The sequence below is a fragment of the Cydia amplana genome, chromosome 1 (assembly GCF_948474715.1).
Source record: "Cydia amplana chromosome 1, ilCydAmpl1.1, whole genome shotgun sequence".
Classification (NCBI taxonomy): Eukaryota; Metazoa; Arthropoda; class Insecta; order Lepidoptera; family Tortricidae; genus Cydia; species Cydia amplana.
This window is the reverse complement of record NC_086069.1, coordinates 3,463,969-3,481,546: the sequence shown is the minus strand read 5'-3', so window position 1 is coordinate 3,481,546 and position 17,578 is coordinate 3,463,969. Positions and strand designations below refer to the sequence as shown.

Below are 17,578 nucleotides of genomic sequence, written 5' to 3'. Positions count from 1 at the left end.
GTGCCGGGCGCCCCGTTTCCTGTAACAAAACGAACACACATACGTGTTCTTGGCAGTGAATGTGTTAATCAGATTTCAACTTCTAATTTGTAATTACGAAATACAACTTACACTCAAACCTAAAGCTATCATTATCATAATAATGACCTGTTTAATGTGCATGAGTTTCGAGATTCAATTTCCGGTAGTTGCAATTAAAAAGGCATATTCCAAATTGTCTCGGCTAACTTGGCTTCCAAGGGGGACTGGACACAAAAAGCTGTTACGTGCCACTTATTTTTTAAGGACAGCTTGGAATGCGATCTCTCTTGTCGAACAACAGTTATACGGATGAGACAACATAATATGAATTGTATTTGATATTGTAAACCGTAATATGCCTCAACTTTGGTTTCATAACTGTTTCATAATTATATGTCGTTATTTCGAGTCATAATTATTATAAGTTTTATGAGACTCATGAAAGACAATCAGAAAGTTTCGTAATACATGTAATTATAAAGCTACAAACAGTCTTCGTCTAATTTATAATAGGTATTACTATTTTCTTTACATATATTACCAGAGTTTTGCTAGTCTTTTAGGGCTCCACCTAGTACAATGATGATTTTAATCTTATTAGACTGGCATTTCTTGTAAATCTACTTATAAATATCCAAAGAAGATTTTAAGACGAGCTCTAGCTCCTATCTATAGGCGTACGACATTAAAAAGACGGCAGGGCCGATCTGGCAAAGAACCGCCGCAAGAGAAAGAAGATTTTGTTACTGAAGGAGTATACATCAGATATTTTTAACAGTTTTAACCGACTATCAATAGACAGAGACTTTCTGAATATATACAAATAGGTTTTCATTTGAAACTGGGTCGAAATCAGAATCAGACGAATTGGAATTGTCGGAACTCCTCAAAACGGCACACAAAAAACGACCTGGGTACTTACTTTCTATAGTGACTCAAGCGTTTGCTCACCAAAAGATTATTCGGAAACCGTTCCAAATGAGGTTTTTTTTATTCACTTTTACCGATTTTAATGAAGTTTGTTGTTCAGCCACTGCCGTTTTTTGCCAAAAGGACATTAAGTCATTTATTTACCTACACAAGTTTGGTGGATTGTTAAGTTGTGCTAACTGGCCGTCTGTATTTCCTAAAAAAATGTGTCCTTTCAAAAGTCGCAGTCAAAGGCAATTTGGAATGGTGCTACCTATAGTTAGTTTATCATTATTATTATTCGATAGTGGGAAAATGCATCAAGATTTTTTGTTGATCTAAGCTAAGTCGCAATATAAAACATATTTTTTCGACATTTTGTAGCAAAGCCGTTTTGCTCAGCCAACCGCAAATAATGAGGGGGAAACTGAAATTAAATACGCTTTTTAAATTGCGGGAAACCTGATGAGTAGCAAGAAAAACATTCACATGCTTTTTCTCTTTTTTTTGTATAAGTACATATATTTTATTAAAATCATAAACATAATTAATACCAAACTTACTTTTTTTCTTCGTATATTGAAATAAAGAGAGTTCTTACCTACTATACATTAAACGCTTTTAAGACATGTCAAGGCAATTTCAAGCTGCATCTAAATTACAGGAGTTCGAAGACCACAGGACCTCCAAAGTTGCCTTCCATATAATAAGTGCCTATACCATCCTATTTCACCATATTAAGCTGTGATGACGTCACCGAATACCTAAAATCCGCGCCGAATTGATGTGATTCATCGATATGAGAATTTCTTGCCATTCACCTCTGATACGTAAGATTGTTTAATTGACCATTTAAGCATACGGTTTTGGTAGGTAAAACTAGTATATTCGGTCTCCTGACAATTATTTGCAAATATTTTTAAAATTTCGTTTACAAAGTTTTGCAGCTGACTTTACAGGGTTCTATATGCTAAAAAATATTGTAAATCGCTATGACATTGATGAAACTTTGTATGTAACAAACTTTTTGATATTTCGATACCTCAAAGATTCTTCAGAAAATATATCTCATTCTACAAATGCGGATTTTACGCATAATCTCCATTGGATTATAAAATATGTATTACCCATATTACGTGGAAAATCAGATATACTAGCTAAACTTAGTTTCACCAACGATACATATTGCCGAGATAAAACCGCCCTGACCCTAATTCCCGGACCCGTTAGCAATATCAGGCATCAATCCACTCGTATCTAAAACCTTTTCTCCAGAACTCTGTTATTTCGCGTTTCGCATTAGCCGGCATTCGGAAAACACGATACAAGTATTGAGATCAGTATTTTGAGTTTCTATTTAAACGTCATTTATACTCCTGTATCATCTGAATCTAAAAGATCGACTGCTGTGTCTATTCTATTGCATGCACTTGCGCGGAAGGAGAAAGGCATGTGTTCTGTTTTTGTGTTGGATATGTAATTACTTATGTATGATGTCTAAAACGCAGATAAATACAAATATTGAGGACTGAGAATACTATGATAACAATGACTCGTTTATATAAACAATCTAAATTTGAATCACACATGTATATGTGTACCTTACCCTACACTACCAGCATCCTGGTTTACCTACTTGTAGTTTCAACTGTGATTTCTAACCGTCATAGAGAATTTTATAAATTCATTATGAGTTTAGTAAAAAATATCATTAAATTGTCCTGCTGCAATTCCTGGGTGCATAGCCAACATGCCAAACGCGCCGTAGCGAACGAAACGCAACTGTTACTGTCGCACTAATATGGAAGAGAGTGATCGAGAGAGATGACAACGCTACGCTACGAGGCCTTAACGATTGGCACGTTGGCTAAGCACCCAGGTACTGAATGTAAGGGGCACAAGGGGAAGTAATGTAGTAGGTAACGGATCGCGAAGGCTCACACACTTGTAAAGACGTTTTTTCAAAGTGAAGGTACTGTCAGTATACGACTTACACTGCGACTAGAGGTTATAAAGACGAATAGCCCGATTTATTTCCCGGCACATTAAAAGTTCCTGGGGCTCAACTTGTACATTTACGAGACTTTTATTTCGACAATCCTTGCCATTTGAGGGTTTTTGTGGCGAAAAGGTGCTTGAATGGGATATATAACCTGTGGAGTCCAAAAAGGCAATAATTTGTATAGATCTACCACCTGTCTCAAGACTAATTGTAATTTTCTATTACCTAGAAGATAATAGTAAGAAGGGCTAAAACTTGTTTAAGTATGTATGTATGTATATTATATCTTTATCTTTGCTTTCTTAACATAAATACACGGCCTACTAGCCTAGTCGGTAGTGAACATGCCTACGAAGCTGGAGGTCCCGGTTTCAAATCCTGACAGTGGCATTTATTTGAGTGTTCATCACAAATATTTGTTCCCGAGTTGTTACTAAGTTTATTTTAGCAGGTATTTCAGTATTTATCTATACCTATCTACTACGAGTATATATATCGTCGTCTAGTACACTTACTGTGGGACTAGGTCTAGGTCGATTTGTGTAAGGTTGTCCAATAATGTTTATTTAACTTTAAGCCTACAAACATTCCATAGGAAGCATTAACTTCTTACAAACCGCCTTAGTTAAACTATTACCTGTTGACTAGAAAATCAATCAATCTATCAGTCAGTCAAAATTCCGGGCAGCAACACACGGTAAGTCGGCAGTAATGTCGCAACTCGCGCTACAATACTGCTGCTGGTTTAGTCTGAACCCGAAGAATTCCTTCAGAAAGTAAACTGAAATAAATCGTCGGCAGGTAAAAGAAGAAAAGTACCCTACTTACCAGATATGAAGTTACTTCAAGCATGTTCCAAGTATATAAACTACAAATGCATTTAAATGCGCAAAAATCCAGGCTAACGCTTGTACGTTTGTTTTTTTAATTAATTTCTGCTTCATAATTGCGAAAATATACAAACAAAATCTCATTTGAATAAAATGCTTCCCATACAAATGTGTGTTTTCTTAAAATAGCACACGCAATGTTTTGCATACAGTGCTTTAATTGTTAGGTTCAGAGTTACTTGAAAATGAAAAAAATGTTGAAATTTGTAATGGCCATAATAAACTAATCACCGTCATTAAATACTGGTTGGCAAATTTTTACAGGAAAAATGAGGTGCCATGCGATTTTTAAATATCATTTTTATACAATGTTGATGGCCTTTAATTTCATACCGTGTGTAGAAAATTCTCCAGTTTGATGCAAAATTTCATTCAAAGGTTTCAAATACCTAATTTGGCGCCAGGAAGAGCCAATTTGAGTTCATTTCCGGATAGGAATGAACTTTATACTAAGTTCCAAAGTTTCCTAAGAAATATTCGAACAAGCTTCGAAGTTCGAAAAGGTCATCTAAATTTAATCTTATAATTGATTCGTATTTCGAAGTAAGGAATGATTTTGTTAACTTTGTTACTGATGGTTCTTTATAAACACGACATTGACACGTGCAAAACCCAGGCTAGATAAAATGACAATTTTAACCTCTAGCCGCCATATAAAAAACTGACAGAATTTCGATGTTTCGGCGGTTATAGGATAAATAAAAACATGGCAATTAATCATCATGTCAAAAGAAAACCTTTCCAAATTAAATTATTTTATTAGATATTTAGATTTTTATTTTTTAAGTAGCATTACTTAATAAAAATTATCCACTGAAATACATGTAAAATTGTATTTTCGCTCATATAGAAAATAACCTTATAGAACTAATGAACCCTTCACATTTCTGATCGATTTTTGATCAAAACTTCACTTGTAATTAAGCCAAGAAACATCGCGTGACGAACAAAAGTGGGTGAAAATTATATTTCCATAACTTAGTTCTAATTCTCCACGGCATGTTATTAGGCGACCACTTAATAGGTAATGAACCCTAAAACTATTTATTACCACATCAGGGCGTAAAGGCTCTCCTTACACTTAAAAAAAATGATGAGAATGTTGCATTGCATTTTATCCACTAGAGAATCTGATGCAAATTTTGAGTTGTTTCCTGATGTTGGCTGTTGGAATACTTGGAATTGACTTTCTACAGATGATTTTGAATAATAAATATTTAATAGCGGTAATATGGATTTGATTGGTAGGTAAAAATTATTACAGTCAGTATTTTGCTCGCGTTTGGTTGAAGAACATTTGCGTTTCACTTGGTAGCAAAGTTTGTTTAACTTCGTGCCTTGAAACCCTCACAACGTTCAATATTCGCGAAGAGTGATTGAATTTTGGAATTCGCTTGCTCTGGTATCCATATCAGCACGAGGAGTTAACCCTTTTCCAGGCATAGTACGATTTATCGACCACATACGCGCCAATAGAATTTCAACTTTAGCATTCCGAATTAAGGTTCAAATTAGATTTCACATTCGGGAAATGTGAATTCAAATGAATCTTCAAAGCTGGAATAATTGGATTATACAGTAGAGTCCGGTTATAACGACGCCCAAGGGACCGCTGATATTACGTCGTACTAACCGGACGTCGCACTAAACGAACTGCCAATTTTAATATATTTTTTTAATCAAAATAATGACATCATTTTGTATTTATTAATACTTATGCGACAATCAACAAAAAAAAAATTTAATTAAAATATTCATTTATGTTAGTATTACAACACCTTGTCTTAAATGCAGAGACTTGTGTGTTTAGAAGAAGCCACTTTTGTAGGTTCGCGTACTCACTCATCATCCGCAAATTACTCGAATCCCGTAAAATAAAAAGTCGTACCTAATTTTTAGGAATCTAATCAAGGTGACAATCGTACATCGACAATCACAAAATAAATAAGTTTTTTGTCAAACATTTCAATTTTGACTCAAGCCTTTATCGCGGACTGTTTACTTTGTTTCAACAAGCAACCTATACTCAATTGAGACAATTATTACAAACCCAACCTCAATTAGGATGCGTTGTTTTATCAAACAGTTCCTATGGCCACCTCCAGCTCGAAGATACCAAAATATTGCAATGTCACCCAACCTACATAACTATGTATGTGAAGTTTAAGCTCAATTGGATAATGCGAATTGGGTTTTATTTAGTTTGCAAGATTACGAAAAGTCACAGTTTTTCATCTTGCTGCGTATAGGCAAAAGGGGGGAGGGGAGTTGGGTGCGCGGGACGGAGTAAGCTTCTTACCAACAATTTATTTGTAAAAATTACGTCGCTCGTCGTTGTAACCGGACTTGACGGACGGATTTTGTGCCAATTTCCGTCGTTAAAAGCGGTCGGTCGTTATAAGCGGAGTCGTAATAAACGGTTGTACTTTCGTAGTAGCTCATACTAAAACCAAACAAGTGCTTATACTTACGTCGCTATAAGCGGTTGGTTGTTATATGCGAAGTCGTACTAATCGGACTCTACTGTATATGGATTTTATGGGAAAACCTTGTAAATAGGTGCGGCCTGGAAAAGGGTTAAACAACTTCGTTGTCCCCTTGTAAAACAAATATTAATTTTACTAAACAATCTCTGCATTATAAGATCAATGTAGAAATAATTATTAAGTGATGACACAGTGTTCGCATGTTAGAAAATCCAATCGAAAATCCCAGAAGCTTACTCATATTCTCAATAAATATTGTAGCGTAGTAGCTCGAATTCTACACACGCCATCGGTCCTTGTCATACCTGTAATAAATGAGCAAGAGGTCAGCTTTTCTGGTCATTGTATCCTAAGGGTAAACAAATAACATCATACTTTATGGCTGTTAATTATGAAAGTTCCGCTAGGGAGTTTGTTAGGCCCACTACTCTTCGTGATACACCAAAAATAATACTTAGTGCTAGTGAAATAAGAAAGGAAATACAGTAAACAGTTGCTAACGACGTGCTTGCGCAATTTAAGTCTTACTGTGATGTAAATAAGAAAAATGATGTAAAAGCTAAAAGGACGAATAAAGTTAAGTAGTAAAATGAAGATCTGTTGTTGCGCAAAGATGTCCATGGGGATGTTTACTATGTCCAGAGTCCAGAAGTTGCGTAAAGCAGTAATTAAGTTAACAGTCAGTTAAATCTGGCGTGTTTAGGGTCCGTTTTGCGACGAACGACGGAGATAGGGTTGTCAATACAAGGCAAGTTTTTATTTTTCTAACTTTATAATTAACGAAATAACTTTCTGCTTTTTATAAGTTTTGGTTTGATGAAATTAATTTACTATTTTTCCAAGTACCGACTTAAAAATCATTTTATAATTAGGTACCTAAATTAATATAATCGCTTCTGTTATATTCCACTTATATCACTGACTCATTGCATTATTTTTTTAAACATACAAAAAGTAATATTTTAATAAAATTATGAGAAAGAATAATGCAGTAGGTATGCATTATATTTAACAAAGACATGTGAACGTCAGAGTTCAGACCATATCGTAAGAATCCAATTTAGATTAAAGATAAAAATGCTCATTTAACGCTAACGAGCGTCATTAACATTCTCAACCATTACAATTTAAGCAAAGAAAAATCAATTGCATACTTATCTTACGAAAGAATTCAATAGTAGAGTTTTCATTTGCTTACAAGTGAAGTACTCCTTCCTAAGTTTAGTTCCTATTATGGATGTCTAACCCTGGGCAGCCGGAAGCCATGTGGATTCATGTCCCATCGATTGATTTTGAAATTCAATCTTCCATCGAATCTAGGTACAACCCAAAATACACTTCAAATGTTCTTTATTGTTTATTATTCGCCAAAAATAAACGTGAAAACAAAAATGAAGTAGAAAAACTAAACAATGGTAAACAGGACATTTTGCACAACCCTAACTCGCAGTAAAAGTGGCATGTAATTTGCCAACGCCCAAAATATAACATCAATTCCGATCGGTAGGGCTGTCAACAACGCTAATGGTATTGGGAACACTAATTAAGTAGTCGCCACCAATTTATGGGTAGTTTTGCAGAACCATAATCAAAATAAATCGTTTTGCATGCACGCGAGGGGATTGTGGGGCAAATTAGATTGGCGTTAGTTCATATTGCTTGTTTTATGTTTACCGTTGCTACTAAGAAATACATTTTTAACATTTCATGTAGGTACTTATTAGTTAGGATCGCGCTCGAAGTGTAAAAATTTGGCCTGTGGGTTGGTGTGGTGTGTCTGTGTGGCTATTACCATACTACAGTGTCATTCTATGGAAGCCAACTATGTAAACAAACCAGTGACTTTTGTTTACATATTATACTACTCTTTGGTTAGCATGTTCCATACATAGAATGACACTGAGTCAAATCAAACTAAATCTGTAAGATATTTGCAATGACAAAGTGAGGCAATATCAAAATTTATGTCAAATTTCGTTGAAAATATGACGTTTGACATTAATAATATTATATGATCGTTAGCATTTATCGAAAAGCTAAACCAGATTTACAGAAAGGGCCCTGGAGTCGAAGATAATCCCGCCGAACACCGTGTTTGGTCACACGAACATTCTGTAGTCCATCGTGTCGTTACAACCTGTATGTATGTCACAGAGTACATCAGACACCGCATTAGGAAGCATTTACAAAGGCGCGGACAGAAGTTAGTATACATTATATACCTACTTTAAATACCCTTTCACAGTATTATATCAACAAGAGCCTTAGAGTAACATTCCATTTCTGACCGCAGCTGCCCTACTGGTACTGAACGCGTCGCTGTTACTGTCAATTTCCATAGTAAAATGAACAGTAGTGCAGCTGCGGTTGGAAATGGACTATCACCTTTACAACAAGCGTTGCAACTGCATTTAATCGAACAGCTATTCCAGGCAACAGAAACGGCCCTGGCCCGGAGTCGGGGATAATCCCGCCGAACACCGTGTCCGGTCACACGAACATGTATGTGGACAATGTCGTTACAACCTGTATATAGGTTGATCTACGAGGGGCGTTCAAAATATTCTCGGTATTGATATCTTACGACCTCTTCTAAAATTTCTTTCGTTACTGGCCGCTAAGGTTTATTCATTGACATTAAAAAAAAGTATAATTCGAACCAAGATAGTCTTTTGTTTTTCTGCAATTGCTGAACAAACATGAACATCCTGTGCGAATTGACAATGTTAACTAAATTAGAACATCGATGCGTGATAAAATTCTTGACAAAACAGGGTAAAAATCAAAAAACCATAAAAGAGGAAATGGATTGTGTTTACCGTGAGTCTGCTCCTTCTTTATCTACCATTCAAAAGTGGTCAAGCGAGTTTAAACGCGGAAGGGAGAGTATTGAAGATGACCCTAGACCTGGCCGGCCTGTAGTAGCTACTTCACAAGAAAATATTGATAAAGTGGAAAAACTTATATTGGAAGATGGTCGAGTGAAGGTAAAATCTATAGCACAAGTAACCAATCTCTCTATTGGTACCGTACATGATATTATACATGACCATCTTAATATGTCAAAAGTAAGTGCAAGATGGGTTCCGCGAATGCTGACTCGGCTTCAAAAAGACATGCGTGTAGCTTGTTGTTCCGATTTTATTGACCTGTGCGGTGAAAATCCTGATGAGGTGCTGCAAAGAATAGTTACTGGAGATGAAACCTGGGTTCATCATTATGACCCAGAGAGTAAACAAGAGTCCATGCAGTGGCACATTAAGGGTTCAGCTCATCCCAAGAAGTTGAAGGTCATCCCTTCAGCTGGCAAGGTCATGGCCACGATATTTTGGGATTGTGAAGGAGTATTACTAATCGATTATAAAGAAAAAGGTGTAAATATCACAGGACAGTACTACGCTAACATTCTACGTCAATTAAAGGATGTAATTAAAGAAAAGAGGCGAGGAAAGTTAACCAAAGGTATTCTGCTTCTGCATGACAACGCCCCCGTCCATACTGCTCATATTGCCAAGGCAGCTATTGTTGAATGTGGGTTTAAAACTGTTACTCACCCACCGTATAGTCCGGACTTAGCCCCCAGCGACTTCTTTTTGCTCCCCAATCTTAAAAAGGATCTGCGTGGAAATAAATTTTCTGACGATGAAGCATTGAAGGCGGCAGTGGAGGAGCATTTTTACACGAAAGATAAAAAATATTTTTACGAGGGATTAAAAAAAATAATTGATCGATCTTTTAAGTGTATGAACATAGGGGGGGAGTATATTGAAAAATAAAAATATCAAACTTTTCGTACTTGTTTGTTTTCATTCTCATACCGAGAATATTTTGAATACCCCTCGTATGTTCCATCCACGGAATTTATAAACCTTATTGTAAAGAGATAAGGGACACCGATGGTTAAAAGTGTTGCTGTTACTTCCTCATGCATTGCCATCAGGGATGTTATACGTCTACATGTGAAGACATGCTCAGCGAGCAAATCTACATTGAGTTATAGCCCAATTCGAGTTTTAGTTATTCGATCTGGTTCCGATATGATACTGATCTGTCAGTGTCAAAAGTGATGTTTTTGGATGAAGAAATGGCATGTTTGACACTGACAGATCAGTATCATATCGGAAACAGATCGAGTAACTAAATCGCGAATTGGCCTGCTATATTCACTTACGTACACCTTGTTTTCAGCAAGCAAAACGTTTAAAAATCTCCGACTATTAAAGTTTCTATTTAAAAAAAAAACATTGTTTAAGGTCGGTTCCCGAACACAGCAACATACCAATGAGGCAATACAACAGTTGTTATTCATAAACCAATTTGAATTACCTATTGACGTAATTTTTTATACAAACCTTCTGGGTAATATCTTATTCAATTCGCCTAAAAATACAAAAAAACGTTACAGCTTAAAGTGAACCGATGTAACCGGTATCAATGCCGATAGCCTACAAACAGGCGTAGTATAGATCGTCAAATGTAAATACGGCCCGAACACTCACGGAATTTTCTATGCCGTATTAATTAGCTTGAAATATATTCGGAAACAATAATATCGGCGTTGTGCTTGTAAATTGCTTGATCTTCGCCGCTGCGGGTTAAATGGGGATCAACGTGTCCATTAGGCTTCGTATGGAAAATGATGCCTTCTTTTGGTGGTTCATTACCTACTGTTCGTGCTTGTATGGGTTGCAATTGCAAATATGAGTATTGCAACAAGTGGCGACCGCCTGGCGGCTATGAAAGTAGCTACTGTAAGTCAATTTAGTCATATTTTTACTGACTTTACATGCGTACGTTTGTATGTCTATATCCTAATAGACTTCACATATAATGAGGGACTAGTATTAATTAACTATAATAATCGTTACATTTTTAGACTCTGACTAATTAAACTCTATACCGACTTTAAAGATATTATAAAGCACCATTAATATAAACGTAATATTTTCCTAGTAATATTTTACTTTAACGTATAAGGTGACACCTCTACAAGTCTACACGTTTACTGAAAAGTCTGTGCAGAATTAGCTATATCCGACTTTAAGTTATTAAGTATATTCTAGCGACTAGAAACATGCACCAACCTCTGTATTTTCTCCGCAGCTCTCAAGTTCCATATTGCTTTACATTAAGGATGTTTATCCCTGGCAATTATAAGCATAAAGTAGCTAAGAGGCTTAAATTACGGATTTTCTTTAACCAGCCATTAAAACAACATGTGTTTATAAGCACTAATAAAATCTTATTTAAAGAGCGATGTTTATCGAAAAATATAATTACTATTCTTTCAATTTTTACCTGCCTATCCAATTATGAAAAATGTCGTCGGCACCCACGTCGAGATCAATGAAAAGATAGCTGACACTGACGAGATTTTTATGTTAAACAATTGTTAGTCGTTAACGTGGCTTGGCACGTCATTAACCCTTCCATGGGGTTTCTTTACGGGGGGAATAAAGGGTTTAATCAATGGATTTACAGTGTTTGTTGCAATTTGTGTGGTAAAATTAGAGTCACAATTAGAACAGGGTGTTTTTTGAGGTTGGTGCTTAAATTAATGAGCTACAAATAGTGTTGTAAAAGTGTCAGTCCGAGTTATTATTTTTAGATGTGGTACTGATACGCATAGCCTGTGCCTGGGGAGGCGTTGGGGGTGATTTGTCTCTCTTAGCAAGAAACGGGAATGAAGCCTACCCACCAAACCCACACCACACGTACCCCATACGGCAATGCGGCTAGCATTGCCGTATAGGGTACGTCATCAGATCGGGATCATTACCCCCGGAGTCCAAGGGCTATACCAAACATTGAATATTCCTAGGAATATGTGTTGTTTATAGTGGGACTCCACACTTTGTCGCTGGAAAGTCAGTGCCCAGTTAGCTTAGACGGACTTTAGTTATGTATACAAAACTAATATGAATTTATGGAAGTAACGGTACATTTCAAACAAAGTCAACACAAAGACAAAGTCGTTTTATATTTTTTGAGCTATGTAACTTGTAAAGTGTATTGAATATATTAGATGTATGTATCACCGTATATCTTTTAATCACTGATAATATCTGTAGTACGTAAAAGCCACATTGTTGAACAAGTTAAAAAAGCGGCCAAGTGCGAGTCGGACTCGCCCATGAAGGGTTCCGTATTTAGGCGATTTATGACGTATTAAAAAAAAACTACTTGCTAGATCTCGTTCAAACCAATTTTCGGTGGAAGTTTACATGGTAATGTACATCATATATTTTTTTTAGTTTTATCATTCTCTTATTTTAGAAGTTAGGGGGGGGACACACATTTTACCACTTTGGAAGTGTCTCTCGCGCAAACTATTGAGTTTAGAAAAAAATGATATTAGGAACCTCAATATCATTTTTGAAGACCTATCCATAGATACCCCACACGTATGGGTTTGATGAAAAAAAAAATTTTTGAGTTTCAGTTCGAAGTATGGGGAACCCCAAAAATTAATTGTTTTTTTTCTATTTTTGTGTGAAAATCTTAATGCGGTTCACAGAATACATCTACTTACCAAGTTTCAACAGTATAGTTCTTATAGTTTCGGAGAAAAGTGGCTGTGACATACGGACGGACAGACAGACGGACAGACAGACAGACATGACGAATCTATAAGGGTTCCGTTTTTTGCCATTTGGCTACGGAACCCTAAAAAGCGCGGATCAGGCCACTAAAAGCCTAAAAAATCCACGCCGCAAAAACATCCATTACTTAACTATGACGAAAGCTTGCGGTAATGCTCCCTGTCAATTAGCCAAATTAAATATAGCAGCTCTGTATTCCCATGTAACATAAAAACCAGTTTAAGTTTAGAACTGCGTATGCGCATCAATTATGAGGCATTGGAGGCTTTACTTATGTTGGTTCGTGGTTCGTGAGATCAGAGTGATAAAATAACAGTGCTGAAGTCTCATTCCAATTGGTTGAAGATTCAGATACACCAGTAAAAGTACGCTATCTAATAACATAACAGTTAGAGGAACTCCGTATACTATTAAATCAAAATTACAGGCAAAAGAAATATGCAAACAGATCAAAAATATGATGTCCAGTCATAACCGGAAACTCACCAAAAGACCAAACTATATTACGAATAATAACAGAACACAACACACTAAATGATCACCTCAAGATCTAGTTTAGATATAACAAATAGCCCAATATACACCCAAGAGTCAAGACATACCTAGACTTTCCAAACAGGCTCAATCTAAAATTCTTGGTTGAGGCGCTGGGATCGTTAACGTTTCGCGCAAAAAAATGATGTTATTTTGCGAAAAAGTCCAATATGCAATTTGAACATATGACAATACACTTCATAATACACTCACATAAAATCCTATAAAACTACCATAATCTTAATGGGGTTGGCCACTGTCAAAGGTTTTTATAGATGGTGCAAGCATAGGTTTTACCTGTCTCTAGTTTTGTTCTATGGGATTTCGCTTAAATTTCGACTTCGCTCATCTAGGCCATAAAATCCCTAAAAGAAAACACGAATTTGTCACTATTCATAGGATTGCCAGGTAAAATCTATGGCGGTGCGATAAAATACTTCCCAACCCCATTTGCCAATGCTCGCTTAACCGACGTGAATGCGCGGCATAGTCTGAAAATTAATATCACTTTTAAGCTTCAATTTGCGATTTCACGTGCTGGGTACGTGGACGGTCATTATCGTGCGGAAAAACAGTGTTTCGGGGTATTTATACACTCGTTATGACGTTTATCAGGTACATTTGTTATACGGAGTGTTTTAACATCTAAATGGCGAAGTCGTCTCGAGAATAATTATGTTTTTGGCTCATAAATTTTGTTTAAATTGTAATATTAATAGCTTATTATGCAGTGAATTAACGGCAAATGTGCAGCTTATAAAGAATTTGTCACACATTTGGCAAATATTTATTTAGTCTTCCTTTTTCAACGCACTGCCCCTGTAAAATCTTTTGAATAGCTCAACTTCTTTCAGTCGCCATTTCAAATCAGAGTTGACAACAAAAAAAACGAAACCAGAGAACCATTACTGGTAATTAAAACCTTTAATTTACCGAAAAATTAGTTTACCATCCGCGACCTCGTTAAGTAAAATGCGCGCTTTTAGCGGCTGTCAAAATTTGGGCTTGTCGGTGCGGGGTGGGGACTTTATTGAGGTATCGGGTTTAATGGGAACGTAATGTGTTGTGGTGAGCGTTAGATTCGCTATGGCGTTGTGATTATGGTACAATTGTTTGGGGAAATGTTGCATAAAACTTATGGTGCTAGCATATGGGACATTTTACTTGTATAAAACGTTGATAGGGTGTCGAACAGCGGCACAATATAAATGCGGATTGAGAATGCAAAGCGAGGACATTGGAAGGAAACAAAAGATATGGCGCGCTGAGCGAAATTTGCGACGGAAGATTTAGCCATTGCGCGTTTACCTTTTATCTCAATTACTCTGTAATTTTATTACACCTTTACTTACTTAACAAAGCTTCATGTAGCCTTCAATTAACCGCTCTATATCTGACCAGAATCAGTTCATACCAACCGCCAATTAAACGGTAGACCTAGAGATTCATACATTTCTATTTGACTAACAACTTTAGCCACATCTCCTTCACTGCACAATCTATCGGAGCACGGTTTAAATTACAGTGTAATCATCCAGACTAACTTATGCCTAGAACAATATTAATTAGAGTTCACCGTCGAGAGCTTCCAGAGCCCTTAGTTCTACATAATGGATATTGCTAGGGATAAACATGCTTGCACTGCAATATGGAACTTGAGCTGCTGAGAAAATACAGAGGTGCATAGGAACTCGAGTTTTGCGTGGTACTTAACAGTGATTGTTTGCGGAGTATGATAGTGGACGAGCGTGAGCGAGGCCGTTTAGTGATATGAAACATGCAAGACCGATTCTGCAGTGTTTTTTTTTGGAAGATTTCCGGATGTCGTCAAATGGTAGTTATATTCGCCACATATATATATACCTATAGATATTGCCCTATAAATTATCCAAATATGTAACCGAATAGGACAATGATTTAATATAGAGGTATGTATATGTAATTGTGTAATCTTCAGCCCGTTTTAGCTCAGTTTAGAGAGTTCAATACCTCTCAAGCATTTGTTGCAAATCACGCTTTTACCTAGTGAAAACCTAATCCTGCCTTACTTTTACCATTTCGTAGTACAAGCAACATTGCTCGCTAGTTTACTTTCATTAAAAAGACACAGAAACGTACAAAACTAATAAAAACAAACTACTCCGCGTTCCCCAGTTTCCGTAAGAAACACAAATCGGCGTTCCGTGACCGTTCCCGTATAAAATTAAGATTTATAACCGGGACGGTAATTAAAATGGCAGCGTAATACCGCCTTAGCTAACACGGTATTGGATGGCTTGATAAATTACCAATGAGCTGGTAGAACCTCAGAGAAATGCTTCATCAAGAGGAAGTTTTCTTGCTTTTCTTTTTTTTCTGTGCGAAGCGTGTGGTGCAAATATGAAGTTTGATCCTACGTATGTGGGTGCAAACTTCATAAGACAATATCTCCATACTAATTAACAGCTGTCAGGCATGTCTCACTCCGGGATTTCGTCGCTTTGCTACAGGTAGCTAAAAGGTCCGTTCGGCCCCAATTTTGGGGAAAGCCATAAGCCGCGCGTGGCGCTGTCGCCACCTAGCGGCCATATCTGTGCTGATCGTAACAGAAGCGTTTTGTTAGAGAGTAAGTCTTCTGTACTTAGTACTATTATTTATTCTGTGCAGCTATCAAATGTTAGATAATTAGTGTGTCCCATACCGCCAGAGCGGCGCCACAGTCAAGCTCAGAGCGCAGATCTTACTTAGTACAGTCGCCATCAGATACATCGGAGCGGCCAAGGTGTTCACAATATCTAAACACGCACTGTAACGCCTTGACAATAGAGATGTGTTCAGATATTTGTAAGCGCCTTGACCGTTCCGATATATCTGATGGCGACTGTACAAACAAAACTTTTTTTTTTGCATATTTACTTATTTAGTTTAAGATGTTTTTGACTTGTAGTAGGTGGAAAAAATTAAAATTTGGTTAGCGAAAATTTCATAGTAGAAAATGTACTTAATGTACGAGAAGTCAGTTGGTAGCGTAGCATGTTGACAGGTGATCACGAAAGCCACATTTTTCGTGACTTTTGGCCCCGTCAGTGACATGTGCGGCTCCGGTAAAAGTCACTGGTCCCGCTCTTAATTTTGATAATCGTCGTTTCTACTATAGTATCCAGAGGCCGTGAGTTCAAGTCTTACCCAAGACAGTAATTTTTCCACTTTTAAATTTATTCTAAGCTTATTATCAATTCCATTTTCCAAACATTTACATCACTTCTCTACAATGAAAGTACATTAGCAACGCGTCATTTCTCCAAACTTTTGATCCAACATGCGGTACAATAAGACCTGTCATCACAAACATTGGCCCAACACATTTGCATACAACGTCTTGCAAATGAGGCCAGTGTGTGCCTTTTCCTTTGACAAAGAAATGAAAGCATAATTATGTACCTAGTGCAAGTTGCAATGGAAACCTTGTTGCATTTGTGTTCGTGCTCGCTTAATATAACGTCAGTCATTGTTTGGTCATTTGTTTTTTTATATAAACGCTATGGAATGAGTAATTTCATTGATCCAACTTTAAGTATTTATTAAGTTTTAGAATTAGAATTTTAATGCGTGTTACATTAGAGTCCGTCTAACCGAATTGTGCATCGACTTGAATAGAACAAAGCGAGCCAGTGTCACTATAAACGTCAGATTATGATAGAAATTTGACATTAATTATGACATTGCCACACTTTATCATTGAACGTGCCATGCAAAGTGAGCTTGGTCCGACTCTAACCGCTTAGACTTTTCATTTGTACGATAATTTATTCCACGACGGTGACATACAACTCATACAAGCATATATCCAGAGGCCGTGAGTTCAAGTCTCACCCAAGACAGTATTTTTTCCACGTTTAAATTCATTCTAAGCTTAATAGCATCGTTCGCATATTATGTTTCTGCTTGTTAAAAACTAAAATTATATATCCCGCCCTGTCAACGGTTTTAGCAGTAAACGGTTTATTATGTGAACATTCTTGGTATAAAATGACAATTACCTACTGGCTAGCAGTCAATTTAATCTTCGACTACATGTCCATTTCCCAACACACAGAGCTAAACAAATTGTTACCGATACAAGTTCTAACATACCAACTGCCTGTTGTCCGAACG

General features: G+C 36.7%; 1 protein-coding gene and 1 long non-coding RNA gene across 2 annotated transcripts in view; both read right to left on the bottom strand.

The window, feature by feature from the left end:
• The window catches only part of LOC134662223 (uncharacterized), a 59,719-nt gene extending 46,981 nt beyond the window's left edge, over window positions 1-12,738 (bottom strand). Inside the window, exon 1 of the long non-coding RNA XR_010098038.1 lies at window positions 12,692-12,738. This is a non-coding gene — a long non-coding RNA (uncharacterized LOC134662223). The remainder of the gene's footprint in view (window positions 1-12,691) is intronic.
• Window positions 1-17,578, bottom strand: part of LOC134662137 (DE-cadherin) — a 325,027-nt gene that overhangs the window by 256,312 nt on the left and 51,137 nt on the right. The window lies entirely within an intron of this gene.